This window comes from Mauremys reevesii, linkage group 19 (assembly GCF_016161935.1).
Source record: "Mauremys reevesii isolate NIE-2019 linkage group 19, ASM1616193v1, whole genome shotgun sequence".
Taxonomy (NCBI): domain Eukaryota; kingdom Metazoa; phylum Chordata; order Testudines; family Geoemydidae; genus Mauremys; species Mauremys reevesii.
In genome coordinates, this window is record NC_052641.1 from 14488807 (window position 1) to 14497548 (window position 8742).

Sequence of the window (8742 nt, forward strand, 5' to 3'; positions counted from 1 at the left end):
GTGGGATCTGGGCTTCTTCACATACAGCACCAGAGCAGCTGGGAGGCTCTGCAGCGGCAGAGAGAGGAGAGCAGAGCCTCGTCACCCAGACAAGAGATCAATAACTAATTTCACTGCAGCAGCAGCACAGGTTTTTTTCCAATAATTGTAAGCTAGCAGTTGGGAATGAGGCTCTCACCACCGCTCCACCGTAACCTGCACCCGATCAATCGACAACGCCACTGGGGCAGCAGGAAAACTCATTTTTCTCCTTTTCTTTCCTCGCCTCCTTTGCCCCCCTCCTCCCGTGTTTGCTTTTTTCGGAAAGTTCTTCTCTCCTGAGCGTAGGGTCAGCGAGTCCCAAACCTCAGGTCAGGAGATGGAAAAAGAGCTCCCAAGCTGCCGTCCAGCAGTGTGGAGTCCACCCTACTTTTGGGGCGCCTGGGGGTTCTTCCATTAGGTACACTTCTTATTTTGCATCTGTGGTCTGTTATAGGGAGTCAGCCCTCCTGGGTTTCTCTGCTGGCTGTGCCATTGAATATCTCGGGGTCCTTGGCCCCACTCTGCCTCAGTTTCCCCATTAGTATGTGGATATAATAATTAGATATGGGTCTGAACCGAAACTCTGGACCTGAGCCTCCCACCTCAAGCCTGGATTTGAATTTCAGTACCAGTCACCTTAATGGACTGAACCAAAACCTTGGATCCGAACTCTGGCAAACTGTGGTGTGCTTGAAATCTGGAGCCAGATTTTGCAGATTTGTCCTACTTCCAGCAACAATATCTCCCTCCTTCCCAGAATGCTCCACTGTATGTCATAAAACCTAGACTGATAAGGACTAACGGCAACTTGCCTTCATCTCATGCGATAGGGGCAGGAGGGTCTGAATTTGCTTCCAGCTGGTGCTATGAAACAAGCCCCAGGAAGTTCCTGAGGAGCTGTGGATTTGGTAACATTTATAGACTTGTTGACTGGATCCTTTTGATTCGGATTCTGTGTTGCTTTGGGTTTTTAGCTGTTTTGGCAGCACTCAGCACGGCTGACCGTGTGACCCATTTGCACTGTGCTCTTGGGCTGTCACGATGGCTTCAGCTTTGTTTACAACATCGATCAGCAACAGCTCTCATGGGTCCGTTTAACTAAGCTTTCAGCTTTGCGCCTTGCCCTGCATTAGGGCTCAGTGGTAGGATCCTTTAGCTTGCTCTTCTGGCCATTCATCCCCCAGATCTACACCCCCTGGGCTGTGATTTCTCCTCCAGCTGCTTACTCCACATCCTTATAGGTCACATGATTTAGTTAGGTTTTGTCTTGAGCAGTGCTAACCCTTAGAGCCAGATTTCCCAAAATGCTCAGCACCCATCACCCAAGCCAGATTTCCAGACACACTGGGGGCCGAGCACTTTTGAAAGTCTGGCTCCAACTGTGGGTGCCAACAAGCTGCTGAAAATCAGACCCTGAACCCTTTTGAAAATCTGGTCTTTGGTGCTGACACAATTTACACACAGCTTGCACTGGTGCAGTTTACTCCAGTTTCAAAGTGGTGGCTGGAATCCCAGGGTAAACAAGGTCATTGCTTAAATCCCACTCATACAGACATCTTGCTAATTGCTCATGTGCTTCTTCAACCAGCTTGATAATTCCTGGTGATATTATTTTCCTGAGCCTGTGTGCTGTACAGTAGTGTTTATTGTTCATCTAGCACCATTGATGCACATGGCATTTACAGACATGTAAGAAGACAAGAGCTCTGCGGTATGCAGTATTGTAGCTGTGGTGGACCCAGGATGTTAGAGACAAGGTGGGTGAGGTACTATCTTTTACTGGACCAACTTCAGTTGGTGACAGAGACAAGCTTTCGAGCTCACACAGAGCTCTTCTTCAGGTGTGGGAAAGGTCCTAAAAATGTCACAGCTAAATACGAGGGCGAACTGTTAGTTTAGCATGAGTAGTTAGCTCGCTGAAGTGACAGTCAACGGGCTTTGGATCAGGCCTATAGTTTGGGCATTGTCAATGGGTCTGTAACTAGAACATCTTCCATCTCCAGAACATACAGGCTGACACTGTTGCTTAATGAGAAGGAAGGCTTGGAATCACTGGTCAAAGCTACCGTTTCCCCTAGGCTTGGCTACTGGTATTACTGGCACTGAAGAATGCTGCAGCCCAGGTTGTAAACTGATCCCCTTTCACTGGTTCCCCATGAGCTTCCATGTTAATTCAGCTCCACTCTAACTATGGACTCCTGCATAGTTTCTAAGTGTTTCTGCTCACCTTTAAGGCACTTAATGACTGTGGTCCTCTACATGTCCTGGACCATCAAACAAGGTTGGAATCTCAGGCCATTCGGTTTATCCAAATTACCTCTTAAAATACCGGTGACAACGGTTCGTTAATAACTGCTCCATGACTGCAGAACTCACGGTAGCACGCAGTTCTCTTCATAGGAGGCAGTTCTGAACAATCAGAGGTCTCATCAGTACAGGGGTCTTTTTTCCTGATCGGCCTGTAAAGTGTTTGTAGTCACTTTAGATGACTTTTAAATGTTCGATTCTCCATGATAGGCCTAATTTTCACTTGGGCTTTACATTCACCAAGACTAAGCCAATTTCACAGGCATAACATTTTATACTTGACTCATCGTGGCAGTAACTCTAAGGTGAATGTAAAGAAAGCCCCTCACTATGGTATGACTTGATTTGACTTCTTTGGCTTGATACAACTCAAAATCAGCTTCAGGTCTGGGGCATATGGTACACTCATGGGATTTCGTGTTTGCACAAAACATCCATTGAAGAAGTAGTGGCACATGAATTCATAGGAATCAGGATGTGTTTGCACACAATTTGGCAGCAGACAAGGGGGCCAAATTTCACAGTTTTTGCACTGCAAATAGTCTGTCCAGCTCTAGCGAGAACTCGGAAAGAGTCTGGGTTAGGAATCACAAACATGAAGTTATTTAATGTTTGCTGAGTTTATTAACAAAGAACGTCAGTGTCTGAGGGCGGATTTTGAACCCTTTACATCGGTAAGCAATTCTACCCACTAGTGGTTCTATTGGAGTTAAAAGAACTACTTTCGTGAGTAGCTGATCACCAGCATAGGTAGAAAGTTCACAATCCAGCATTTACACAATTACCCTCTAGTACAATTTCTTGCCCTAGGCTAACGGCTTCAGGTTTGACACACCCAGCTACGTTGGGCCAATACCTGTGCATTGCTGGCTTAATTTCTGAAGTAGCTAATTGTTGAGGGAATGGAAATATGAGCTTTCCTGTTTTAGTCCAGAGCATGTGTTTGTATGTTATAATCACAATTAATTACATCCCAGATCTCTCTTCATTACAAAGCCGTTTATAAACTTTGTCCACCACTGAAATGCAGCCACTTCTTGGTTGGGACGCAACAGCTGTTTAAGAGTATACAGCCAAACTATACATGAACTGAAGAGAGAAGGTACTGCCTCCAGTTGAAACTGCAGGGGGGATTGAGGCTGGCAGTTCGTAATTGCCCAAATTGGCATTTGGCCGGGGCATCAAGACTAATTATACTATACTTGTGAAAAGGGTGTTGAGATCTAGAGACCACAGGTTTTATGAGTCTCTGAAAGGTGGCACCTCCTGCAGCACAGCGCCCCCTAGCACCAGGCTGGGTCATTGGTTCATGACTGACAGAGGGCAGAGAGCCATCTACCTGAATCCCCAGCACACCTCTTTGCTGTTTTGGTATGGTGGTGTTTGTAGGAGTGTGAAGGTAGGTTAGTGTGTGTGTAACTGTGTGTACTAAACTCTGTGCCTTTGTGTGTGTGTGTGTGTGTGAACGCACTGTTAGTTGGAGTGTGTGGATATTTGTGTGAACACACTAGCTGGTGTGTGAGCATGTTTGTGACGAGTTGGACGTGCTAGGGGTGGAGGGGTTTGCACGGTGAGGGGAAGGGAGACTTCTCCCCTCTAGGTGTGGCTGAAATTCAAAACTCTCCGGAAGTTGCCAGTGCCTGCAAGTCTATGGTTCGCCGACAGGGCTTGGAAGTGGAATCTTCCTTTGAAGCGAAGGGCCCTGCTCTCCCCGTAATCTCTGTGCAGAGCTCCCATTGATGCAGCTGCCGTTGCTCAGGCTGAGCAAATTGTGCTACTTGAATCTGATCACTAGCCCATTAGAGAGCAGATCCCCACCCTGGCCTGCTAGGTCAAAGGCTTTAAAATTTGAAGGACTTAAATGGGGACTAAAGCCCAGTCAAGGGAGTGAGGCGGAGGTGCCAGATACAGAGGTAAGAAACAGCCTCCATCTACTGTGCTACCATGGCTGAAACATAGCGGCCACTGATGGGAATTACCAGTCCATAACTCTGGCAACCAATGGCCATGCTTGGAGCGAGTGAGTGCTCCCATTGGCTCGCAGAACTTTGAGCCAGCTGCCCACGTCCTCCCACATTTGCTGCCAGAGTTGTGCGTCCCCTTCCTAGTCCCCACCCCACCCACAAAGGGTCCTGGCCCAGCTGTGGCTGGCAGCGGGAGAACACAAATCGCCCCAGTGACAGCTGCCCTTGCGGCTCTTTTAACAAACCCACCACCAGCTCCAGCAATCAACTCAAGGTCACAGCAGGAAACCTGCGGACTTGGCAGCGGGGAAAGGAGGGAGGGAGGATGAGAAAAGAGAGAGAGTTGGTTTGAGATGAGAAAGAAAGAAGGATAGGGAAAGGGCGAGCTAAGGAAGGGTAATGGGGGGGGGAACGAAGGGAAGAAAGAGAGAGAAAAAGAGAGGTGGGGAAGTGGGGGAAAAGGATGGAGATCCTGCAGTGTAGGAAGCAGGCTTGGTACCAGCGTGTTACAAATATAGATAATAAACTGTTCGGAGTGTCATTCTCTCTGAGCCTTGAGACTGTGCCTGCTTCCCCCTCGGTGCCTGCACCCTTCCAGATGAGCAGGGGGGCCTGACCCTCCCCGTACAGCCGTTCAGAAAACATCCCTGTCCCTTTAAAACAGAGAAGGAGACCTTCATTGGCATATCTCCACTCCACCTTCTCCCCAGGCCAGATTCTGCTTCTAAACCAGGATTTAGCAGAGCACTGAAGCATGTGCCGAAGTCCATAAGCACGGGCCCGGACTTTTAAAGGTACGTAGGCGTTGCTGCGTTTGCTCAGCATTGCAATGCCTGACCACCAGGAGCCCAAGTCTCATTTTCAAAAGGGATTTAGGCACTTACGAGCCAAAACCCTATTGACTGTCATGAGATTTTGGCTGCTAAGTTTTAATTTGTAGAACTAAAATGAGTTATTTTTCTGTCTCCCTTCTCTCCCTGATTTTATGTGGAATTTGCTCATTTCTCCAAGGAGCTAAAAAAAACCCATTAAAATTCACTCCTGACTCTAGTGAGTTGAGGTGCATTGTCAATTGCATCTTCGCTGCGGGTTCCATTGTGTTGCTTCATTCAGGATCCAAGTCACTTTTCAAACAGGACTTCTGTACTGGCAGGTGCCCACGGCCATGGCAGTGGGTGCTTGGTGGCCCGCAGGAGGCAACTGATTTGCAAGCAGGCTGACAGCATTAAAAACTTGAGCCGCCGGCCTCCTAATTGGCAAGTGGTCCATAGTCATCGATACGCTGCTGAACGACAGTGGCCATGTGGAAGTATTTTTTAAAGTCACATTTTTTTCTTTCTGTAATCCTAATTTTGACCTTTGGGTGGGAGAAATCAGGTTTCTTGAGTCTGCCTTTACTCTAATGTCTTGCACAGCACCTAGCAATTGTCTGCACTGAATACAGAGGAACAATACTATTAAAAAAATCCCTTCCTTTATAAGCATAGAGTCTGTTCTCACCTCCATGGGAACAGCTCAGGCAGAGGAGAGGAAAGCCAGTGAGTTGAAAAGTTGCTGAGTTTCCTATTCATTCTTCCATTAGGTACATGGTTTGCTAAATTCCAAAAGCCCCCTGCAAAAGAAGCCAGGAGTCCCAGGTCCTTAACCCAGGTATTCCCTAGATTTTGGGACATCTGTAGAAGGCGTCTGTCTGGCTGCCCCTTGCCACCACTCTGCTGCATAGTCCCATGATCTCGCACTGTATCCTGGGTAGCAAGAGCTGATCTTCCAGCCAGGCCCCCCTCCCCATGAATGTGCCTTATGCTTTTTGAGTCCTTACAATTCCCATTTTCAAGCTTTTCTCCATAACCGAGAGGACTAGAAACTTACTTTACTTTTACATGAAAGCTGAGCTTCTCCAGCAGTAGCAGGAACTGGTGCTTTAAGAAATATCACGAGGAAATGACAAAATCACAAGTGCTGAATGTTGGCAGCACTGAGATTTGTTTGCAGCCTTAACTTTACCGTAATGAAACTTTTTGTATTTAATTTCCCATCTTTTTTTTTTTTAAATGAAAAGACACAGTACTAGCTGCAGCACGTCGGGATCATGCAGTTTTGCAGTGTTTCCTGGCAAGAGGTTCTTGCTGATATTCATCCTAAATGTTCTCTTCCTTAATCTCATCCCTTTATTCCTAGTTCCACCTTTTTCTTTTTTAACACCCTAAACGTTCCTCTCCCTCATTGGTGTCTTTACTGTCCTGCTGCAAGTTGCACCAAAATAGTTCTATTAACAAGCCTGATTGTCTTATGGCTTGCTCCCACTGAAGTTAATGGGAGTTTTGCAACTGACTTCCACACTTACTGGGTCAGATCCTTAATAGGTGTCAATGAAAAGGCCTTGGCTACCAAGGAAATATACCGTGATGAAGCTGCTGAGAGGCAGATGCACTTGTTTTCTATCTCCACCCAAGGGAGTGATAGACCAGCAAGGGAGGGAAGAGCAGAATCAGCCCCTTAATTTTACATCTTGGAACTAGGTAGCAGGGTGAATGAATAAACTTTGCCTTGTGAAAAGTAACTCAGTGGTTCCATAACTGGTGTATCCCCTTATTCGTAACTCAACTCTTTTTGAACCATTATGCGTGAAAGGGATATTGATGCTCTCTGGCATTTCGTGATTAAGCAAAAGTTGGATAAATACACATTTCATAAAAAGATGTATGTCAGATTTGTAAATCAGAAAGGATTCAGTTTAACAGATCTGAGTTTTATTGGGTCAGTTTTCGCTTTCTTTTGACCTTTACTTTCACTGGGAGTTTATTCCTTCATTCTAGTCCTCATCCAAAGTCCACTGACGTCTAGGGGAATCTTGCAGTTGACTTCATAGGGTTTGGATCAGGGCCTTTGGCCAAATTTTCAGAAGAGTTCTACACTCAAATTTGGGACCAGATTTTCAACAGAGCTCAGCATGTTGGGTGCACATTGGGTGCTGAGCTCCTCAGAAAAACTGGACCTTTGTGTCACCCTGGGAGCTGCAAACCTGAAAATCTGTCCCTAGACTTCCCCAGGGAAATTCAGCTCTGAGGCGGCTTCAGGCATATGATCTAGTAGAGCAGATGCTCTTGGATTTAGAGCTCCTGGGTCAGTTCTTGGCTCCGCTATTATTTTGCTGTGCGATCTTGGGTAAATTAATCTAACCTCTCTGTGCTTCGGTTTAGCCCCCTGTGAAATGGGCCTCATGGTATTTACCTGCCTCCCAGTGGGCAGTGAGGCTAATTCATTCATGTTTATAAAGTGCTTTGAGATTATCACCCAAAAGACGTGACATGAGAGTGAAGCACGATGGTAAAAATCTTCAAACTTGGGTGCCTAAAATTAGGCACCATGTTTAGGTACCTAAATAAGCCTCCTGCTTTTCATTGATTTCTGGGGAGGTGTGGGTGGCGAGACCATTTATTAAGGTGTCTGACCTAGTGAGACATCACCCCCCAGATACTTTCCCAGCCCTGCAGCAGGAAACAACCCCCTCTTTTGGGTCGCCTCCTGTTCCCCGTGAGAGGTATTGGCAACGTCTCTCATGCTGATAAAAACTTTCACACCCACAGAAACATTGGAAGTCCAACCCACCCTTGTGCCCAGTGCTGTTTCCACCTAAAGAGGCCGATGATATTTTAGGGTCGATATCAATAAATCTCTCCTTGCTGAGGTGTTGGTTTCTAGGCTAGCAGTGGAGCTCTCGCTTCCCCTCTGGAGGAGATTTCCCAAGTGGAAAGTGTGTTGCGATAAATCCTGAGTCGCCTCCTCGCCGGCGCGGCCTCTATTGACACAGCTGTATATCTCACAGCTGTATCCATAACCCCCAGGAGGCAGCTTTCTCTCTCTCTGCAGCGCGGTGCTTACAGATCAGGACTCCTGTCCAAGGTGGCTAATCAATACAGGGGAAGAGCAGGCTGTCGAGATTATGGATAGCAGTGAGAGAGAGAGAAGAGCCCAGCCTGCAGTAGGGAAGGTTTAGTGCAGCCTGCGAGGCGTCTGCCCTCCCCTAACAATAAGCAGCAGGCTTGTCAGCAGCGGCTTGGAGAACACAGTCAGCACAATTTTATCTAACCTGCCGTGGCGAGCCAAGGAACTCTGCAAGACCAGGCTCCAGGTTTGGAGTCTTTAAGAAGCAGGTTTCATGGATGCAGTTACTCAGACAAACAATCGGGGAGCTGGTAAGCTCTCATGGGAGCTCTGCTTGTATCATTAGTATTTTTTTTTGCACACATGCACTGCATAGCTAGAGAGAGGACTGTCCTCCAGAAATACACATAGTCTAGAGACGATAGAGTTCCTACAGTGAGATGCCAAGACTTGTCATTCCTGGCTTATTCGAGTCTTATCGGGGGCTCAGGGTCAATGGCATTTAGGAAAGGGACAGAAATTAGAACTATTTATCCCTCCCCACCCGTGTGTGTGTGTGTGTGTC